The sequence below is a fragment of the Saccopteryx leptura genome, chromosome 5 (assembly GCF_036850995.1).
Source record: "Saccopteryx leptura isolate mSacLep1 chromosome 5, mSacLep1_pri_phased_curated, whole genome shotgun sequence".
Taxonomy (NCBI): Eukaryota; Metazoa; Chordata; class Mammalia; order Chiroptera; family Emballonuridae; genus Saccopteryx; species Saccopteryx leptura.
Window position 1 is genome coordinate 1678870 of NC_089507.1, and position 22296 is coordinate 1701165.

Genomic DNA, 22296 nt, shown 5'->3' on the forward strand with positions numbered 1-22296 from the left:
GAAATTTCAGCTGTAAATAAACATAAAAACATTCATCCTCACCTACTGATCAGAGAAATGCCAGATAAAGCAGCCCTTTCTTATTCAGCAACAGTGCTTTGAGCTTCCACCTCAGACAAGGCCCTGCAACTGGGATGTTTTAGAGGGGTCACATTTTCTAGGATTTTAATTTTATTTTTGATGTTACAGTTATTCAAGTTTGCTTTGCATTTTTATTGGCTTGTTAAAATATGCTGTAGTTTTTTCAGAAATGTTCTGAACTGTGTGGAAATGATTTTGAAATATGTCATGCTCTTGGAACTTGTTAGAATTACCTTCTCTAAGTAAGTGAGGTGTTACCGTTCATTAGAGTCTTGGGATTTACATCTGATTAAATGGATCCTTTCTATCTTGTATAACCCTGAGAAGGTCAGGCTGCAAGACCAGGGCTCCAAGATTTCTCTAGGCACACAGTGTAACATACTTGGGAAAGAATGAATTACTCATTCATTTCAAAGCTGGGTCAAGTTCAGGTTAAAAATGCTAGTGTTGTTTAGCTAAGTATTAAATGACAGATGGAAGGGATAGACATCTTCTTTGCTCCCTTGAGAAGCGTGCTTGGCCTCCTCTGGGTTTTAGACTTCCTCCTTTATGAGCATACTGCTCATGGTTTCAGCCTGTGTCTGCAGGGATTTCCTCTACAATTCCAGTGAGAAAATCGCCCCTTTGTGTGTCTGGGTAAAATGAATGTGAATCTTTTTCTACTGTCATCCAAGTTGTTCTTTTCCAAATGTTACTACTTTTTTTAAAAAGGGAGTTTATAGCTTGATCAGGCAGTGGCACGGTGGATAGAGCATCAGACTGGGATGCGGAGGACCCAGGTTTGAGACCACGAGGTCGCCGGCTTGAGCGTGGGCTCATCTGGTTTGAGCAAAGCTCACCAGCTTGAGCCCAAGGTCTCTGGCTCAAGCAAAGGTTCACTCGGTCTGTTGTAGCCCCCCGGCCAAGGCACATATGAGAAAGCAATCAGTGAACAACTAAAGAACTGCAACGAAGAATTGATGTTTCTCATCTCTCTCCCTTTCTGTCTGTCTGTCCTATCTGTCCCTCTCTCTGACTCTGTCTCTGCCACAAAAAAAAAATAAAAATGGAGTTTATATTTGAGATCTATTGACATTCATTTAAGTAAGTAATATAATTCTAGGGAATTTTGAACACCAAAGATTAATTTGCTAAGTGTTTATTAGTGGTAAGTATGTTTTATTATATTCCAGGGTTTTGAAAGTCAGGAAAGGAGTTTCAGGTACCAGCTATCAATCTTATTTATGCTAGCCAGTGAATGGGACTTCAGGTTGAGTGTATCATGCCCACTCCTCAACAGTCCTGTAAGATAGGTGTTGTTACTGTCCCCCTTCTGCCAGTAGAAATACTGTGATACAAATAGTGAGCTTGCCCAAGCACGTTCCTAGTATCTGGGCTGGAGTTGGGACCCTGATGATCCTAGATCCTTCCTCCCTTCCCATTAATTACCACTGCTTTTTGGCAGTTGTAGGACCTGAGGATCATCCACTCATGTACCACTTACTTACCACCTGATGGCCTCCCATGGGAGTTTGATTTCAGGCAGATGGCAGGTGGAAAACAGAGCTGTCATGACCACTGAGAAATAGCTAGGCAAACAGCCTGTTCTTACTCTGCCAGTGATAGTTGGGGCTGCAGAGTGAAGGAGAGCTTGACAGAAGCTCCTGTCTAGCTGTGTTGGTCTCTGTCTCTGTTGTGTATTCGCCTTGCTATATGGCTACACCTCAGTTCTGTTTGTGCCATTTTAACAGCTTCACGTATGGGCAGTGTATTGCTCATGAGAACTCATGAGATCATTTCTATGACTAAGTAGTTTCCCTCCTACTGTTTCATAACATTTAGCTGTGCCCCCAATATTGATCCATATCTTTTTTCAGAGGAAATGCTTTCATCTTAGGCTACTTGTCAAACAGTCCCTCCTAATATGTTTAACTGGATTACAGAGTGTTTTTTTTCCTTATAAAATCTACACAGAGCCTGACCTGTGGTGGCGCAGTGGGATAAAGCGTCGACCTGGAACACTGAGGTTGCTGGTTCGAAACCCTGGGCTTGCCTGGTCAAGGCACATATAGGAGTTGATGCTTCCTGCTCCCCCCCCCTTCTCTCTCTCTCCTCTCTCTCTCTCTCTCTAAAAATTAATAAATAAAATATTTTAAAAAATCTACACAGAATTTTCTATATTCACATGGGTCTGGTCAGCCTATGCTTCCTGACTTACTCATTTGGATCTTGCTGCAGTCTTTTTTTTTTAAGTGAGAGTAGGGGAGATAGTGAGACACACTCCCACATGCGCCTCAGCTGAGATCCATGTGGCAACCCCTGTCTGGGCCACTGCTTGAATCAGCCAAGCTGGTTTTTTGTTTTTTTCAGCCAAGCTGTTTTTACTGCCTGAAGCTGATAATGCTTGGACCAACTAAGCTGTCCTTAGTGCCCAGGGCCAGTGCTGAAACCATTGAGCCACTGGCTGCAGGAGGGGAACAGGGAGAGAAGGGGGAGAGGAAGCGGGAGAGAAGCAGATGCTCCCCTCTCTTGTGTGCCCCGCCCGAAATCAAACGTGGGACATCTTTACACTGGGTCTGTGCTCTATCCACTGAGCCAATGGACCGGGCTGATCTTCCTGTGGTCTTAAAGGCCTCACTGTCAGTACCAGCACACTTAGTGGTGAGGTCTAGAATTCTCCTTTCCTTCCTTTTATTTCCCTACCTCTGGGAGTTGTACTTGCTTGAGTCTCCAAGTCCAGCTCGTTAGAGACAGATAAAAACTACTTTTGTTTTGTATATCAACTTTGGGAATTGACGTAATTCTTAGAAACCTAAAACCCAGGTAACTCAAAACACAAAACCCAATTTGATATACAGATTGTCCGTTTGCAGCCTGGAGCTTCCTTGTGGGTGGTGGAATGAGACTTGGAGTCTGTTTAGTTAGCTGCTCTATCCCCAAAGCCACTTCAGTCATTCATCAGAGTGAAGCAGCAAAGTGACGGTTTTTCTTACAGTCAGATGCCTCTGGCATCCAAACTTAGCATTGTCAGTCCAGAGGGTTAGACCTGGACTGGATTTGTTCCTCAGTATATATTTATTGTGGCTTATTAAGAGGTATAACCTGGTGAATGCAGTAGTGATGAGGTGACGAGTTTGCCCTCTTGGGGGTTATATTCTAATAGGAGAGACAATGAATTTCTGACAGTAATCCTACTAACTAACACTGGAGCACTTCCTGTGTCTCAGACACTGTCCTAAGCATATTGCATGCATTAACTGTGTGAGGTGGCACTGTTGTTAGCCTTGTTATTTCAGATGTACAAGGTGGGACCAGAGAAGTTAAAAACATTTCTGAAGCTTACAGAGCAGGAGTCTGGCTCCACAGTCTGTTTTCTGAACATGCTGTTCAATGCCCAAGGGAATGAGAGTGCAGAACATCCAGGGTGATTTGAGAGAGCTTGGAGTGGAGGTACTCTGAAAATGCCAGTCAGGAAAAGCAGTCTCAAAATTTGGAGGTGAATTTTGCCCCAACACCTGGCTGACAAGAAATAAGACACTCAGAATAGCTGGAATCAGTTTGTTCTGGGTAAAGACAAGGCTCTGAGGCTGGAAGGAGCTGGTGTTGTGCGGACAGGGGCAGGCTGGTTCATCTGGGACAACACCACAGAAAGATGGCTGCAGGCCACGCTGAGGGGGAGGTCCTTGCTGGCCATGGTCAAGATTAGATTTGTGTTCTAGGGGTGGGACATGATTTGATTATGTTATTGTGGAGAAGAAGTTATAAGAGTTTAAGAGTACAAACAGAGACAAGACCTGGGAAGATTCAGAGTTCTCTTTTGGACTTGCTAGGTTTGCATAGCACGTAGCGCTTTCTCACATACTGTGTGATTGACTTACTTAATGTTGTGTTTATTGCCAGGCCCCTCTGCCCGAGCTTAACTTCCCTGAAGGCAGGAATCTGTGCTGTGCTTTGACGTCTGCCAGCATCCATGTGGAAGAACAGTGCCTGGCCCCTTTCGCCTCCCCGTAGGTGCTCAGTGCATGTTGGATGGACGGTGTATATGGAGTTACTGGAAAAAATGATCGTATTCTTTGGCTTCTCTTTCAATTGCATTTGAAAGTTGCTGCGTGAGAACCGCCACTGCTCTCCCTGCCGAGTACAGAGCCATCTAGGGTCTGGACTCTTCCTCCACCTCGGTGGTGTCATGTCTTCTGAAGTGGCACCGTTTTAAGTAAAACTACACTGCTCACAAACATTAGGGGATATTTTATCGCTTCATATTTATTTTGAAATATCCCCTAATGTTTGTGAGCAGTATAATAAGTATTTGTAATTTTAGGCATAATTTTTCTTTCTCTAAATTTGTTTTTGGCCTTCCCCCCCACATTTCTAGTTACTAAGATTTTCATAATTTTCTCCTTTGGTTATCATTTGGTATTTTAAGACTTTAGAAGTTATTTGGACCTGACCAGGCGGTGACGCAGTGGATAGAGCGTTGGACTGGGACGCGGAGGACCCAGGTTCGAGACCCCGAGGTCGCCAGCTTGAGCACGGGCTCATCTGGTTTGAGCAAGGCTCACTAGCTTGAGCCCAAGGTCGCTGGCTCGAGCAAGGGGTAGCTGTATTCGGTCTGCTGTTAGCCTCCTGGTCAAGGAACATATGAGGAAGCAATCAATGAACAACTAAGGAGCCGCAATGAAGAATTGATATTTCTCATCTCCCTTCCTGTCTTGTCTGTTCCTATCTGTCCCTTTCTCTGACTCTCCCTGTCTCTGCCACCAAAAAAAAAAAAAATGTTGTTTGGATGTTAACATGGGAATATGGTAGTGACAATGAGAAATAAATTATATGAGAAAGTGTTTTTTTTTTTTTTACAGAGACAGAGTCAGAGAGAGGGATAATTAGGGACAGACAGGAACGGAGAGAGATGAGAAGCATCAATCATCAGTTTTTTGTTGTAACACCTTAGTTCATTGATTGCTTTCTTATAGGTTCCTTGACTGGGGGCCTTCAGCAGACTGAGTGAATCCTTGCTCAAGCCAGCGACCTTGGGTGAGCGGCGCTCAAGCTGGTGACCTCGGGGTCTCAAATCTGGGTCCTCAGCATCCCAGTCCGAAGCTCTATCCACTGTGCCACCTCCTGGTCAGGCTTGATGAGAAACTATTTTTATATTTTTTAAATCAGTTGTGGTTGTGAGATATCAGAAATTTTCAGTTATTTGTCTTAACAATGAAAGTCATGTGAGCAAGAAGCAATTCGGTGCTGTGGAGTGTGCACAGGCCTGGCCAGGAGACACGTTGGTCCTAGGTTTGTTCAGTAATCATAGCCCCCCCCCCCCATGTGTCTGTGGTCTGCCTGCCAGACACTTATGAAATGCTCTCCAAACAGCACTTCTTAATGCTGCCCCTCAAGGTTGTCATTACAACATCCAGTTTATCAATGAGGAACTGAGTCCCAGGGAGATTAAACAATTTTCCCAGGATTATACGACTAGTAGGCAGCATGGTGGACTTTAGCCTTGTCTAAGTCTGACTCCAGACACACACCAGGCTGCTGATCTCTTCCATCTTCCCCCTTCTCTGAGCCTCAGTATTCCTACTTTTAAAACAAAAGAGTCATGTTTAAACTACAGCAGAGACCTTGATAACATTAAGTGAGAAAGGCTCAAAGGCCCTCCGCTGTCCACTGACTCCTCAGTTCAGCACACTGTCTTACAAGCACTTCCAGTGCTCCAGATGGCAGTGGAAGATGCTGTCAGTACAGAAATCGATAAACCTGGTCTGTCTCTCCCCGTGGGCTAGAGGGGCAGAGTTACCCTAATAGCTGTAGGCTCATGGGCCAGTGTAGCGAGTATCCTACTGGTCAGCAGTAAACCTTGCCCATTGTTTCCTGACACTAGAGGAAGGTACATCATACCTGGCTTGGCACCTATGGGATGAACCCTCACTTTGCTCAGAGGCAGGTGTTCTGTTCCTCTGGTGCAGGTGGTGTCTGTGACATGGAGCCAGTGTGGCTTTAAAGAAATGCTCCATCATCAGTGGTTCTGGTGGAGAGACGAGGGGCAGGGGGTTATTCTAACCCTATACTAGGGGTCGGGAACCTATGTCTCGTGAGCCAGATGTGGTTCTTTTGATGGCTACATCTGGCTTGCAGACAAATCTTTAATTAAAAAAATAATGTTAAAAATATAAAACATTCTCATGTATTACAATCCATTCATTTCCTACCGCTCATGTTCATGGTTGCGGGTGGCTGGAACCAATCACAGCTGTCCTCTGGGACAACACCAATTTTTTTTTTTTTTTTTTTTTTTTTTAACTGAGACAGAGAGAGGGACAGACAGACAGGAATGGAGAGATGAGAAGCATCAATCATTAGTTTTTCGTTGCGCATTACAACATCTTAGTTGTTCATTGATTGCTTTCTCATATGTGCCTTGACCATGGGCCTTCAGCAGACCAAGTAACCCCTTGCTTGAGCCAGTGACCTTGGGTCCAAGCTGGTGAGCCTTGCTCAAACCAGATGAGCCCGCGCTCAAGCTGGCGACCTAGGGGTCTTGAACCTGGGTTCTCTGCATCCCAGTCCGACACTCTATCCACTGCGCCACCGCCTGGTCAGGCAGAACACCACATTTTTATTGGATAATGCATAACGTACACAGGTCGTAGTATGGCTCTCACAGAATTACATTTTAAAATATGTGGCGTTCATGGCTCTCTCAGCTAAAAAGGTTCCTGACCCTTGCCTTATACACTCCCAACTCAACTCAACAGTTTGTTAACTTACTGTATTTACTTTAGGCTAAGACAGCCTCTGAGAACCTACATTTCATCACCTGGAAAATCAGGATAGGATCACCCTATGAAAACACGTAACAAGATTATATTCAACTATAAAACTTCAAACAAATTTTATTTCATCATGCTGCTGGAAATAGAATGTACTGTGTGCTCTGTTCATTTGATTTGTTCTATGATGGTTATTTTATTTATGTTCTCCATGATACTTTTTTTTTTTTTTTTTTTAGTGAGAGGAGGGGAGATAGTGAGACAGACTCCTGCATGCGCCCCAAGGATCTACCTGGCAATCTCTGTCTGGGACCGATGCTCGAATCAGCCAGCCTATCCTCAGCGCCTGGGGTTGACACTTTAACCAATTGAGTCACTGTCTGCTAGAGTAGAAGAGAGGGAAGGGGGAGACATAAGGGAAGAGAAGTAGATGGTCGCTTCTCATATGTGCCCTGACCAGGGATTGAACCTAAGACGTCCACATGCCAGGCCAGTGCTCTATCCACTGAGCAAACCAGCCAGGGTCTTGATGCTTTGTTTTGTTTTAAGCATTTTAACTTTATTTATTTATTTATTTTGTGACAGAGACAGAGGGACAGACAGGAAGGGAGAGAGATGAGAAGCATCTTCAATGCGGCACCTTAGTTGTTCATTATTGCTTTCTCATATATGCCTTGATGGGGGGGAGCTACAGCAGTCTGATTGACTTCTTGCTCGAGCCAGTGATCTTGGGCTCAAGCTGGTGAGCCTTGCTGAAACCAGATGAACCCGCACTTAAGCTGGCGACCTCGGGGTCTTGAACCTGGGTCCTCCACATCCCAGTCTGATGCTCTATCCACTGCGCCACCGCCTGGTCGGGCAGGGTCTTTATGTTCTTAATGGATTTTTTAAAATTTTCTTTTTTTTTAAATCACACACACACACACACACACACACACACACACTGGGGTCTGTAAAAGTTGGTTTACCATAATAAGTAAATCTACAAGAACAAACTGTGTTTTGGGTACTCACAACTGTAAACCTGTGTTTGCCCTCCCCTGTGTGTGTGTGTGTGTGTGTGTGTGTGTGTATGAACAGTAAACGCTTCCTGGCCATCTCTGTCCTCCGTTCACCCGGATCCCTGTCACTCCTCACAAGTAAACCACCTTTTTTTTTTTTTCCGAAGTTGGAAACGGGGAGGCAGTCAGACAGACTCCCTCGTGCGCCCAACCGGGATCCACCTGGCATGCCCACCAGGGGCGGTGCTCCGCCCATCTGCGCTGTTGTTCTGTTGCGACCAGAGCCATTCTAGCGCCTGAGGCAGAGCCTTGGCTGCAGGAGGGGAAGAGAGAGACAGAGGAAGGAGAAGGGGAAGGGTGGAGAAGCAGATGGGCGCTTCTCCTGTGTGCCCTGGCTGGGAATCGAACCCGGGACTCCTGCATGCTAGGCCGACACTCTACCACTGAGCCAACCTGCCAGGACCATAAACCACCACCTTCTTCTACGTTTCTTTTATTCCTTTTTTTTTTTTTTTTTTTTTTAAATTTATTTTAGAGAGGAGAGGGAGAGACAGAGGAGAGACAGAAGGGGGGGGAGGAGCTGGAAGCATCAACTCCCATATGTGCCTTGACCAGGCAAGCCCAGGGTTTTAAACCGGCGACCTCAGCATTTCCAGGTCAATGCTTTATCCACTGCGCCACCACAAGTCTGGCTCCTTTTTTTTTTTTTTTTAACTGAGACAGAGAAAGAGTCAGAGAGAGGGATAGACAGACAGGACCTGAGAGAGATGGGAAGCATCAATCATCAGTTTTTCGTTGCTACACCTTAGTAGTTCATTGATTGCTTTCTCATATGTGCCTTGACTGTGGGCCTTCAGCAGACTGAGTAACCCTCGAGCCAGAGACCTTGGGTCCAAGCTGGTGAGCTTTGCTCAAACCAGATGAGCCTGCGCTCAAGCTAGCGACCTCGGGGTCTGGAACCTGGGTTCTCTGCTCCCCAGTCTGATGCTCTATCCACTGCGCCACTGCCTGGTCAGGCCTTCCTACGTTTCTTTATGCAGATGCAAGCAGATATGAATATTTTTCTTAGTCCCTCCTTTTCTCCCAAAAGGTATCATATGTACATCATTTTCTATATCTATTTTTTACTTGACGCTCTATTCTTTTTTTTTTTTTTTGTATTTTTCTGAAGCTGGAAACGGGGAGAGACAGTCAGACAGACTCCCGCATGCGCCCGACCGGGATCCACCCGGCACGCCCACCAGGGGTGACGCTCTGCCCCTCCGGGGCGTCGCTCTGCCGCGACCAGAGCCACTCTAGCGCCACTCCAGCGCCTGGGGCAGAGGCCAAGGAGCCATCCCCAGTGCCCGGGCCATCCCTGCTCCAATGGAGCCCCGGCTGCGGGAGGGGAAGAGAGAGACAGAGAGGAAGGAGGGGTGGGGGTGGAGAAGCAAATGGGCGCTTCTCCCATGTGCCCTGGCCGGGAATCGAACCCGGGTCCCCCGCACGCCAGGCTGACGCTCTACCGCTGAGCCAACCGGCCAGGGCCTATTCTTTTTTTTTTTTAAAGATTTTATTTATTCATTATAGAGAGGAGAGAGAGAGAAGGGGGGAGGAGCAGAAAGCATCAACTCCCATATGTGCCTTGACCAGGCAAGCCCAGGGTTTTGAACCAGCAACCTCAGCGTTTCTAGGTTGACACTTTATCCACTGCGCCACCACAGGTCAGGCTCACGCTCTATTCTTATTTTTACAACAAGTAGACCATCTGAAATCTTGTGTGTTCATAATTACTTGCTAGCTCAAACTGGTTTCTGTGTCCATTAGTTGGCATAAGTATGTCTCAGACACTACCTTTGGCAGAATTTTACTTAGGTTTATTCTTGTGATTTTAGGTACTTCTTGCCTAGCTCTAAAGAGGAAAACCTGGTCCCATTTTCAGAAGACTCAGACTTAATAAAGTAGCTCATATTTCAGCCTTTATGTGTCCGGAATATTTGTTTCTTAGCACACTCAGCGGTGGTGTTGTCTCAGTTCTTTTATCGCTTGTCTTCCTTGGAAACCAGTTACCTCACAAATAGGAACATTTGGTTACTGACCATTAAATTCTGAAAAAACTGCCTGTTTTTGTGGTCAGTATTTTAATTATCCTTACTTACAACTCTGCCAAAACTCCCCATCGTCCCCCTTTTCCCAGGAAAATAAAACTCAGATCCTTACTTCATAAGCCACACTCACGGAATGAAATTCAGGAGAAGTATTGTCTCAGTAAAACAAACTTTTGAAAGATTTAATTTTTCCAGCAGTCAGTACTGCAGAAGAAAAAGCTGATGTGTGCCTTTTTTCTACTTACAGCTCAGGCCTGTGGCTCAGAAGAACAAATCGGTGTGGTAACCATAGTGGAGCTCCACCTGAGCTCTGTTGGTTCTCTGTTAAATTGTGAGACACCTTACATAGGTCACTTCTCTCATATTCCTCTTCTGAAATATGAGTTGCTGTTTCCTTGTAGAATGACTTTTGGAAAGCACTTACATGAGTAAACAGACTGGTATTTGCTCACATACCATCTGAAAGTACTGGTTGTCACTAGGAATGGTGGGGCAGTCATGCTGCACCAGACAGAGGAGCCTGTGCACCTGCCTGCTCCCGGCTTCCTGTGTGGCAGCCAGTGCCCGAGCTTGGCATTTAGAGTGAGTGGTCTTGGATTTGGGTCCTGACTTGGCCCTTTGTAGTGAGGCCTCAGAATTGGAACAATTCTGCAAGCGGGGAACTCAGTTCAGTGAACTAGTCAGTGGAAACGTGTTATGATGGAACAGCGAGATAACAGACATCTTGCCACACAATTAATTAGCCAAATTAGGGAGTCTTTAATTAACCTGCTGTGCATACGGCATGGAGACCTAAGTCATTCAAATCAATGCAGTGGGGAACATAGTTTGGGGCTGGCTTATAAAGGGAAAATTACATACTAACTGAGGAATGGGGAGGAGAGGAAGCATAGCAGTAAAACAAAGCAGTGAAACAAGCTTTCTTACAATGTTTATCTACAAGGTTAATTCAGGGAGAAACATTCTGAGAACACCTGCTCTTCGCAAAGCTAGCCCATGGCTACAGTCTGGGAGACCAGCCTCAAGGCCAAGAATAGAGAGTCTTTTAAGAAAAAGTAAGTTCTGCTAAAAGTCTGTTTTAGATAAAGTAAGTTTTTTGCCAAAATTATTCATGTTAAGAGCCTTTCTTTTCCACACTTCACATGGAACTCGGCAGGGCTCTCTGGCACTGTCCTTACGACCTCCGCACACTGGTCACGCATTTGGGTCCCTGTGTTTTCTAGTGGCCTCCACTACCTTTGGGGAGGAGTCAGTGTGGAGTCTGGGACTCATGGAGATGAGGATTGGGCCTCTTTCCCATTTTCCCCAAGGTGCTGGCAGCTGTGTTGTCTCTTTTGATCACAAGGTTAGGGAGATATTTTACTTCCTAGATGAGGACTTTGCACATCTTGAAGTTACCCAGTGGCACGAGTGGGGGCTACCACAGGAACAAAGGGAGCGACTCCCAGAGGACAGAAATGCCCAGACAGCATTCTGGAGGAATAGGATTTATTAGCTGGTGGAGCATCATGGCACCAAGACATGAGCTCCCTGAAGTTAGCTTTCTTGAGTCTGGCATACCTTTTACAGCTCTCATGTGAAAGACACCGATTCCTTTGTAGACCTGTGTGTACTTTGTGTCTCCAGGAGGGTGGGGGTGTGAGGGAGAGGTTCAGACCATTTTCCTGATGACTTACACAGTTTTTCTTTGCCTGTGTTGCAAGTTGCTTCAAGGAGCTGATAAAGGGACTGCATGACTGTAGGTTGTTACTTTTTAAACTGACTTAGTCAACTATTCATGCCCTTCTGTCTTCAAGGCTAACCAGTGATCCCTGGCTCAGTAGCCTGTCCACTGCCCACTACCAACCCTTGTCCTGGAGTGTCGTCTCTTCAGCACAAGAAAACTGTCTCTGGAGAAGCACTTGAGAGCACAGTCTCCGAGTCCTAGTCTTCATTTCACATTCTTCTTCACTGGTGGCCTTGCAGCCTTGTGCACGTTACTGGGATCTCTGGTGATACACCGAGGGGTTGATTGAATGCTTTCGGTGAAACACAGCGCAGCTGCATAACTGTATGTAAGACTTCATAAATGTGGGTGTTTAGGCTGGAGACCTCTGAACTAACCACTTGTCATAAAGGAGAGAGGACGAAGGGGACCCACCAAATCATCAAGTTCTATTTAAAAGCCTGAGTATAGGTTACAAGGCTGGGAAGTATGGCTGGGATTCATTTTCCTTTTTGCCTTTCCTCTTTTCTAAGTTGAACTTGCTGGTATGTGTGATGGCCAGAGGCAGTATGCAGTAGAGGTAAGGGCAGGCACTCTGGAGCCCAGAAGCCCGAGTTCAGATCCTGGCAACCCCACTATTGGCTACTGAACTGCTTTGGGCCTCAGTTTTCTTACCTGCTGATAACAGTGAGTGCATACCTATAAAAATGAATTTCCAAACAGTACTTACCACATAGGAAACAGTGACATTTTAATTTTTATATATCTATCATCTATCTATCTATCTATCTATCTATCTATCATCTATCTATCTATCTAATTTTTCCGAAGTTGGAAATGGGGAGGCAGTGCCCTACCGGGATCCACCCGGCATGCCCACCAGGGGGCGATGCTCTGCCCATCTGGGGCGTTGCTCTGTTGCAACCTGAGCCATTCTAGTGCCTGAGGTGGAGGCCATGAAGCCATCCTCAGCACCTGGGCCAACTTTGCTCCAATGGAGCCTCGGCTGCGGGAGGGGAAGAGAGAGACAGAGAGGAAGGAGAGGGGGAGGGGCGGAGAAGCAGATGGGCGCTCTCCTGTGTGCCCTGGCCAGGAATTGAACTCAGGACTTCCACACGCCGGGCTGATGCTTTACTGTTGAGCCAACTGGCCAGGGCAACAGTGACTGTTTTAATAAACGTGACTATTTTAAAGGAGACTTTTGAGCAGTTTCATCTGTAGGAGAACATCTGGAGAGACAGAAATAGAAATGATCCGATCAGAGAAATTAAAGGCTTTCACTAACTGGGTGTCCTGCACAGGGTGCACTCTATTACCCTGAAGCTGTGAGGAGGAACCCTAAACAAAAGGTGGGTGTCCTGCAGAAGTAGGGAGCTGGTATGTACGTGTGCAGTGGTGTGCTCCCTTTTATTTGGGAGAGGGCTCCAACATTGGGCTTTCTCCTGCCCATAGAAGTGGTTCCCCTTACCCTGACTGGATAGCGTGGGTGGTTAGAGCAACGTCCTGAAGCACCGAGGTTGCCAGTTCAATCCCCGGTCAGGGCACGTACAGGAACAGATTGATATTCTTGTTTCTCTCTCTTTCTCCCTCTTCCTCTCTTGCTAAAGTCAATAAACTAAAAAAAAAAGAGAGAAGAAAAAGGGGTTCCCCTTTCATTCACTGGCTCAGCACCCTGTCTAGAATCATAGGTTTCTGAGTTTGTGATGACTTTCTGGCTGGGGTGCCCTAGTGTTTTCTGCTTTCCCACCTGAAATGCCAGGCAGTGTGGACTATCTGCAGCCGTGTTCTCAGCCCAGCCAGGGCTTAGCCCTAAGTGTCGATGCCTCCATGCCTGTTGATTTCACTTACATGGAACCAAAAAACAAAAACCCAAACAGAACAAAACAAACTCATAGGTACATAGAACAAACTGATGTGAAGGGATTGAGAAGTACAAGGTAGTCGCAGCCATGTAAAGTATATCCCTCGGAATATAGTTAGTAATATTGTAATAACTGTATGGTGCCAGCTGGATACTAGACTTAAACAGTGATTACTTCTTAAGGTGTATAAATGTCTAACTACTATGTTGTACACCTGAAACTAATATAATATTGTGTATCAACTAACTAAAAAATAAAAGTTTTAAAAGATTTTACTTACTAATTTTAGAGAGAGGAGAGAGAGAGAGAAAGGCGGGGGTGGGTGGGTTGAGGAGCAGGAAGCATCAACACATAGTAATTGCTTCTCATGTGTACCCTGACCCGGTAAGCCTGGGGTATCGAACTGGCGACCGCAGCATTCCAGGTTGACACCTTTTCCACTGTGCCACCACAGGTTAGGCAAAAAATAAATTAAAAATAATCTTGTCACTCCAGCAAAGGTTTCACTTTTAATTATGTAGTTTTTTTTCCTAGCTTTATTGAGGTATGACTGACAAAATTGTATTATATTTAAAGTGTACACCATGATGATTTGATATGTGTGTACATTGTGAAATGATTCCCATCAATCAGGTTAATGAACATATCCATCACCTCTCTTGGTTACTTGTTTTGGTAAGTGCACCTTCTATTTCATGGAGTTTTATATTAAGTAAAACAAATGGTGATGTTTCATTCTTTTTTTTTTTTTAATATTTTTTTTCTTTTCCAAGTGAGTGGAGGGGAGATAGACAGAGGCCTACTTGTGCCCCATCTGGAGATGATACTCTGTCCATCTGGTGCCTGCTCACAACTGAGCTATTTTTAGCTCCTGAGGGGGAGGCTCCACAGAGCCATCCTCAGTGCCCAGGGCCGATGTGCTCAAACCAATCAAGCCATGGCTGCAGGAGGGGAAGAGAGAGAGAGAAAGGGGAGGGTTGGAGAAGCAGATGGTCATTTCTCCTGTGTGCCCTGACTGGGAATCAAACCCAGGACATGCACCCTCCAGGCCAATCTTCTACCACGAGGCAGTCAGCGAGGGCCTGCAGTTCTTTCTGATGTGAACCTCATGGAGCCCTTCCAGAGAAGTTAGGGTATCCCTTGCAGCAGAACAGGGTCTCTCAAGTCAAGTCCTTACTGTTTGTGAAACACTCTCTCAGGGTTCGCTTACAAAAATGAGTTAGAAATTAAGTGTCCCTACTCTTCATGGGCCCACAGACTGGTGAAGGAGCAAGCATATGTGGTCTGGTTTGAAATGGCTGAGAAGAGGTGAGAATAAGTTATCTGGGAACACGGGGAGCCAAGTGCTACCCTCAGGGCCTTGGAGAAGCCTCACAGAACAGCAACTGGTGAGTTAGATCTTGAGAATGAGTGGGGCTGAGGTTCGGAAGAGAGAGAACTAGTTCAGTTAGGTCATTTAATAGCACCTTGAGCTGTTGACAGGCACTGGGACACTGACCGCTTACTCACTGTGCTGTCTCTTCTGTGCTGCTGTCTTTAAAGTTCAGTAGCTGTTCATTCGCCAGGTGACTGTCACCTGCCCCACGCCACCCGAAAGCATCTGCTTAGCCCTAAAAGCACGTCTTCTGTGATGGTTTCTGTACAGTCCTCTGTAGTAGGCTCTTTGGGCTGCTCTGACGGAGCGCTGCAAATTGGGTGGATTAAACAACAAATTTGTCAGTTCTAGAGTCCAGAGTGCAAGATCAAGATGTCACCAAGGTTGGTTCCTTCTGAGGCTGAAGGGGAGTCTGTTCCAAGTCTTCTCCCCAGCTGCTGGTGATTTCCTGGTATCTTTGGGTTCCATGGCTTGTAGAGCATCACCTCAGCTGATCCTTCATGTGGCTTTCTCCCTGTATTTGTGTCTGTGTCCAAATTCCCCCTTTTTGTGATGTCACCAGTCATGTTATATTCGGGCCCACCCTGTTCCATTAGGACTTGATAACTAATTAGTTTGCAAAGACCCCATTTCCAAAAAGGACACATTCTGAGGTACTGAGTTTTTGGGGACACAAGTCATCCCATAATACTCTCTGCCACCACCGCTGGACGTGTTCCTTCCGATGGTGTGTACGTAGGTTTCTTGTCATGGCACCAAGACTCTAGTGCATTTATTTGTCTATCATCGGCTGCCAGTTTTGTAACATTTTATCTCTGGTACCTTGCACATCATGTGGAAAGTACTCTGTGGAGATATATTAAGCGCCAGGAATTACTAGAAAGAAAGATACTGTAGAGAGGTCCCCTCTTTTTGTGTCCTCTGTTGACAATGCCAAAGGCTGTCTGAGTTGGGTGTCCGCTGGCCTAGGACACCAGTAGAGGCCACCACTTTTAATAAGCATATGTGATACCTCCTGGTTTATTTTTAATGGAATAATAATTCATTATCACCTGGCAGTCATTATGCTTTCTGAGATATGTATTAAGAGCAGTTAGCAGCCCTGGCCAGTTGGCTCAGTGGTAGAGTGTCAGTCCAGCATGTGGATGTCCTGGGTTCAGTTTTGGGTCAGGACACACAAGAGAAGCGACCATCTCCTTCTCCGGCCCTCCCCCTCCCGTTCTCTCTCTTTCTCTCTCTTACACTCCTGCAGCCAAGGCTCAAAGTGATTGGAGCAAGTTGGCCCTGGGCACTGAGGATGACTTCATGGCCTCCAACCTCGGTTGCTAAAAATAGTTTGGTTAGTGAGCAACGAAGTAGTGGCCCCAGATGGGCAGAGTATCACCCTGGTAGGGGGCTTGCTGGGTGGATCCTGGTTAGGGCACATGCGGGAGTCTGTCTCTCTGCCTCCCTGCATCTCACTTAAAAAAAAAAAAACATTTAGCAACTGACAAGAGTCTCTGGTTTTTCTAGTAGATGCCTTGCCCAGAGCATCGTAGTAATAGCCAGCTTCTTGTTTCAGCCTGTGGTTTGAGTGTTCTGCCTTTAGGTATTAGAAAGTAAATTATGTGGAATAGTTAGCTGTTAGCAGAATGTCTGTGCCAGAAGGACAATGCCAAGAAATAGTTGACTCTGCCCAAAAGCTTTAGAATAAGCGCATTAAATATCTTAAAGAGGCAAAGTTTGTCTGGTTTCTGATCTGAGATTTAGTTACACACTAGTGAGGATGGATTCTCTTGGGGCTGGAATGAATACTCTTGCTAAGAGTGTTCCAGGGTACCCTTTGTTATTCTGTCAATAAGTGACATACTAGGCAGAGTGGTGTCTTCTGGGACATTAGAAAAGAAGGGATGTTAACCTTTTTTTTTTTAAGTAAGAGGTAGGGAGATAGACTCCCTCATATGCCCCTACTGGGATCCAGCTGACAATCCCGTGTAGGGCTGATGTTTGGACCAACCGAGCTATCCTCAGTGCCTGGGGCTGACACTCAAACCAATTGAGCCACTGGCTGCGAGAGAGGAGAGGAGAGAGAGAAAGGGGAGAGGGTGGGGAAGAGAAGCAGATGGTCGCTCCTCTGTGCCCTGACCAGGGATCAAACCTGGGACTTCCACACAACAGGCTGATACTTGATCTACTGAGCCAACTGGCAAGGGCCCATGGGATGTTAATCTTCAAATAGCCTTTCATCCCAATATCCGTAATATCTGTCTGAAAGAACATGTTGAAATGTGTTCACCTGAAGGCAGGTAGACACCAGCGTATGTAAGGTCTGGAGGTACAATCTAAGAGCATTTCAGACACATATAAAATAAATAGTATGATGAATCCTGCTTTATCCTTTATCCAGAGTCAACAGTTATTAACTCACGGCTAATCTTCTTTCTCTTGTGTAACCTTTCCACACATACAATGCCCTGTCATTTCATCCATAAATAGTTCTGGAAGTATCTAATATGACCAGAATAATATCACACATAAAGTTTTTTTTAAAGATTTTATTTATTGATTTTACAGAGAGAGGAGAGAGAGATGGGGGAAGGGAGAAGCATCAACTCATAGTTGCTTCGCTTTAGCTGTTCATTGCTTGCTTGTTGCTTGTCATATGTGCCTTGACGTGGCAAGCCTAGAGTTTCAACCCAGCGACCTCAGCATTCCAGGTGTATTCTCTATCCACTGTGCCACCACAGGCCAGGCCTAAAATTTTGTTTGGGCCTTAAATTTTTTTATAGTATAAAGTTTTTAAATAGCTTCTGATTAACTGCCACCTTATGTTTTTAAAATTTATTTAAAAATTATATTTAATGGGGTGACATTGGTCAGTAAGAATACATAGGTTTCAAATAAATATCTCCATAGCATTTGAACTGTTGGTTGCGCTGTTTGTACATCTCCCAAGTCAAATTGTTTTCAGTCACCATATATTTGTCCCTCCTTACTCCCTTCCCCCCCTTCTCTATAACCACTTCACTTTAGTCTGTGTCCATGAGTCTCAGTTTTATATCCCACCTATGTGTGAAATCATACAGTTCTTAGCTTTTTCTGATTTACTTATTTCACTCAGTGTAATGTTCTCAAGGTCCATCCATGTTGTCGTAAATGTCACTAAGTCATCGTTTCTTACAGCTGAGTAGTATTTAATTTTATATATGTACACATCTTCTTTATCCAATCCTCTATCGAAGGACACTTTGATTGTTTTCATGTCTTTACATCGTCTTTATCCAGTCCTCTATCAAGGGACACTTTGGTTGTTTCCATGTCTTGGCCACTGTGAATAATGCTGCGATGAACATGGGGGTGCATGTGTTTTTGGGTACCAGTGTTTTTGAATGTTGGGGGTAGATACCCAGTAGGGGGATTGCTGGATCATATTGTAATTCTATTCTTAATTTTTTGAGGACCGTACTTTCTTCCATAATGGCTGTACAAGATTACATTCCCATCAGCAGTGAATGCGGGTTCCTTTTTCTCCACAGCCTCTCCAGCACTTACTATTTCTTTATTTATTTATTTTAATTTTTATTCATTGATTTTAGTGAGAGAGGAAGAGAGAGAGAGAGACAGGAACACTGATTCATTCCTGTATGTGCCCTCACCAGGGATCCAATCAGCAACTTCTGCTGTTTAGGTTGATGCTCTAACCAACTGAGCTATCCTGCCAGAGCTCCAACACTTACTACCTGTCTTGTTGACAGCAGCCAGTCTAACAGGTGTGAGGTGGTATCTCGTTGCTGCGCCCAGTGAGGGGAAGTACAGATCTGAGTGAGGGCGATGGGGGATGTAGGAAAACACAGAGACATAGGTCCAGTTTGGGCCAGGTAGGACAGTGTGCTCTGATGGAGACCCAGTGCCTCCAAAGCTGTTTTCAGCCTGGCGATCTCTTGGGGCTTCAAACCTTGGTCCTTTGTTATCCCAGTCCAACACTCTTTATCTGTGTGTCATCGCTGGCCCTGCTTTTGGCATCAATGCCACAATCAGCCTTCAGGTTGTTTTAGTGACTTTGCCCTGCCAGGTCACTCAAGGCCGAGCAGGGCCCTTCCTCTGCTCTCAGCTGCAGGTAGGCCGATGCATTCAGGTGCAGTGGCTGTCTACATGTTGTGGTTTTGATTCACATTTCTCTAATAGCTAGTGAAGATGAGCATCTTTTTTTGTTGTTGTTGTTGTTTTTTGTATTTTTCTGAAGTTGGAAACGGAGGGGCAGTCAAGACAGACTTCCGCATGCGCCCAACCAGGATCCACCCGGCATGCCCATCAGGGGGCGATGCTCTGCCCATCTGGGGCGTTGCTCTGTTGTAACCAGAGCCATTCTAGCGCCTGAGGCAGAGGCCATGGAGCCATCCTCAGCACCCGGGCCAACTTTGCTCCAATGGAGCCTTGGCTGTGGGAGGGGAAGAGAGACAGAGAGGAAGGAGAGGGAGAGGGGTGGAGAAGCAGATGGGCACTTCTCCTGTGTGCCCTGGCCGGGAATCAAACCCGGGACTCCTGCACGCCAGGCCGATGCTCTACCATTGAGCCAACTGGCCAGGGCAAGATGAGCATCTTTTCATATATCTATTTATTTGTCTTCATGAGAGAAGTGTCTTTTCGGTCATTTCTTGATGCCATGGAAGTCCAGTTAGTGTTCAAATTTCTAATTATCTCAAATGTCAATTTTAGGGTTTTTTTTCTTTAGTTTATTGGAATCAAGATCCAGCTAAGGTCTTCCAATTAGCTTTCAGCTCTTAAGCAGGGAGTGACTGACATGATTCTGAACCATCTCTGGCCTAGTGTGGAGAACGGTTTGGTGTGGTGGTGGTTAGGAGACAAGTAGAGAAACTCGTTAGGAGGCTGTTGCATATCCAGGAGGTGGGTGGTCGTTGTCTAAATTAGAGTGGCGTGGTCAGGAAGGAGAAAGTGGCAATGTGAAATGTCACATGGGCAGGCGAGGCTTGTTTCTTGTGGTTCATCTTTTGGGTATATATGTCTGAAAGTATCATTCCCAGAGATTTCATTGATTTAGGTATCAACATGTTAAGATTCATGAAATCTAAAATTTTTACACAGGTAAAATTATAGAAATTTATAGAATATTGAGAGAGAAACATTATCTGTCCTTCTTAAATCAATTTGCTTAACTTTTATACAACTTATTTGCCATGATGTCTATGTGTGATTATAATTATAATATTGGTAAGATTATAGAATAGGAAATTTTATAGTTTTCACTTAAACATTTTATAATATTATATGTATATTATGCTAAAGAACCTTCATAGTTTTTATAATATTGTACCGAGATTTTAATATTTATGTCAAAACCATTCATGTATTAGACGTTGATTGTTTCTGCTTTTAAAATTAAGTTGCTAGATAATTTTTCTTAGCAAAATAAAAGGCTACTTTTTATTTACTTCCAGATGGATTTCATCTTGTACTTGGCATAACTGGCACAAAGTAAAAATGTTGCTCTTTGAGATTTACCAGTGAAAATGTCTTGGCCAGATAGCTCTGCATCATCCTGATATGCAAAGGTTGTGGGTTTGATACCTGGTTTGGGCACATACAAAAACAGATTGATGTCCTCTCTCTCAAATCAACAAAGAAATTAAAAAAAAAAAAAAAGTTTCTAAGCCAGATTTGGAATCCCATTCTTTTTATTTTTCCAGAAAAACAAAAAATCCTTCTCAGTTATAAAAATAACCCCAGAGTGGGGAAAATAAGTCTACACCTGGGTTTCTTTTCCTTTTATTTATTTCAATTACAGTTTATATGTAGTATTATTCTGTACTAGTTTCAGATGTACAGCACAGTTGGACAGTGATGTACTTTATAGAGTGGTCCCCTGATATTTCAAGTACCCATCTGGCCCACATGTAGAGAATTGAAAGAAAAATTTACTGACTTATTTCATTTTTTTCTTTTGTGATTTGTTAAATTTAATGGAGATTGGTCCATAAGAACATGTAGGTTTCAGGTAAATATCTGTAGTATTTGAACTGTTGATTGCGTTGTATACACATCACCCTAGTCAAATCATTTTCTGTTACCATATATTTGTCCCTATTTATTTATTTATTATTATTTTGGGGGGGTATTTTTCTGAAGTGAGAAGCAGGGAGGCAGAGACGGACGCCCTCATGTGCCCAACCGGGATCCACCCGGCATGCCCACCAGGGGGCAATGCTCTGCCCACCTGGGGCATTGTTCTGTTGCAACCAGAGCCATTCTAGCGCCTGAGGCAGAGGCCATGGAGCCATCCTTAGCGCCCGGGCCAACTTTGCTCCAATGGAGCCTTGGCTGCAGGAGGGGAAGAGAGAGAGAGAGCGCGGAAGGAAGAGGGGGAGGGGTGGAGAAGCAGATGGGCGCTTCTCCTGTGTGCCCTGGCCGGGAATCGAACCCGGGACTTCTATGTGCTGGGCTGATGCTCTACTGCTGAGCCAACCAGCCAGGGTCTATTTGTCTCTCTTTACTCCCCTTCCCCCGATTGATTTTAGAGAGAGAGAAACATCGATTTGTTGTTTCACTTATACATTCATTGGTTGATTCCTGTATGTGCCCTGACACGGGATTGAACCTACAACCTTGGTGTAGCAGGCGTCCCCAAACTATGGCCCGCAGGCCGCATGCGGCCCCCTGAGGCCATTTATCCGGCCCCCCGCTGAACTTCCAGAAGGAGCACTTCTTTCATTGGTGGTCAGTGAGAGGAGCACTGTATGTGGCGGCCCTGCAACGGTCTGAGGAACAGTGAACTGGCCCCCTGTGTAAAAAGTTTGGGGACCCCTGGTGTATTGGGATGATGCTCTGATCAACTGAGCTACCTGACCAGGGCCTAGAAAAATTTTTTTACATCTGTATTTGTTCATTAAAAATTGGATTAAATAATTTCTTTATAGATATCTTCCTAAAATTTGCTGCCTTAACACACTTTTTATAGAGACAGAGAGAGTCAGAGAAAGGGATAGACAGGAACAGACAGACAGGAACAGAGAGATGACAAGCATCAATCATCAGTTTTTTGTTGTAATGCGACACCTTAGTTGTTCATTGATTGCTTTCTCATATATGCCTTGACCGCGGGCCTTCAGCAGACCTAGTAACCCCTTGCTTGAGCCAGCGACCTTGGGTCCAAGCTGGTGAGCTTTTGCACAAACTAGATGAGCCCACGCTCAAGCTGGTGACCTCGGGGTCTCGAACCTGGGTCCTCTGCATCCCAGTCCGACGCTTTATCCACTGCACCACCACCTGGTCAGGCTTAACACACACTCTTAAAAGCTAAGTTAGTGAAACCCCTGAAGCCATAACTGACAAAAAATCAAGTACAAGGGTTCCTTGGCTTATGACAGTCTTGACATTCGACATTTCGAGTTTACGACACTCCATAAAAACTTAAAAATATTGAGTGTTTTGGTTTACGCTGT

At 45.0% G+C, this 22296-nt stretch overlaps 1 protein-coding gene across 13 annotated transcripts in view; it reads left to right on the plus strand.

Moving 5' to 3' along the window:
• Positions 1-22296, plus strand: part of ADD1 (adducin 1) — a 98246-nt gene that overhangs the window by 26959 nt on the left and 48991 nt on the right. The window contains exon 1 of one of the 13 annotated variants that reach the window (XM_066386841.1): positions 11834-11968. The exons of 11 other annotated variants lie outside the window; for them this stretch is intronic. The gene's annotated coding sequence lies outside the window, so the exon portion shown is untranslated. Of the gene's footprint in view, positions 1-11833; positions 11969-12931; positions 12973-22296 lie in introns of those variants that run through there. One more of the 13 variants, XM_066386840.1, reaches the window with a different exon arrangement.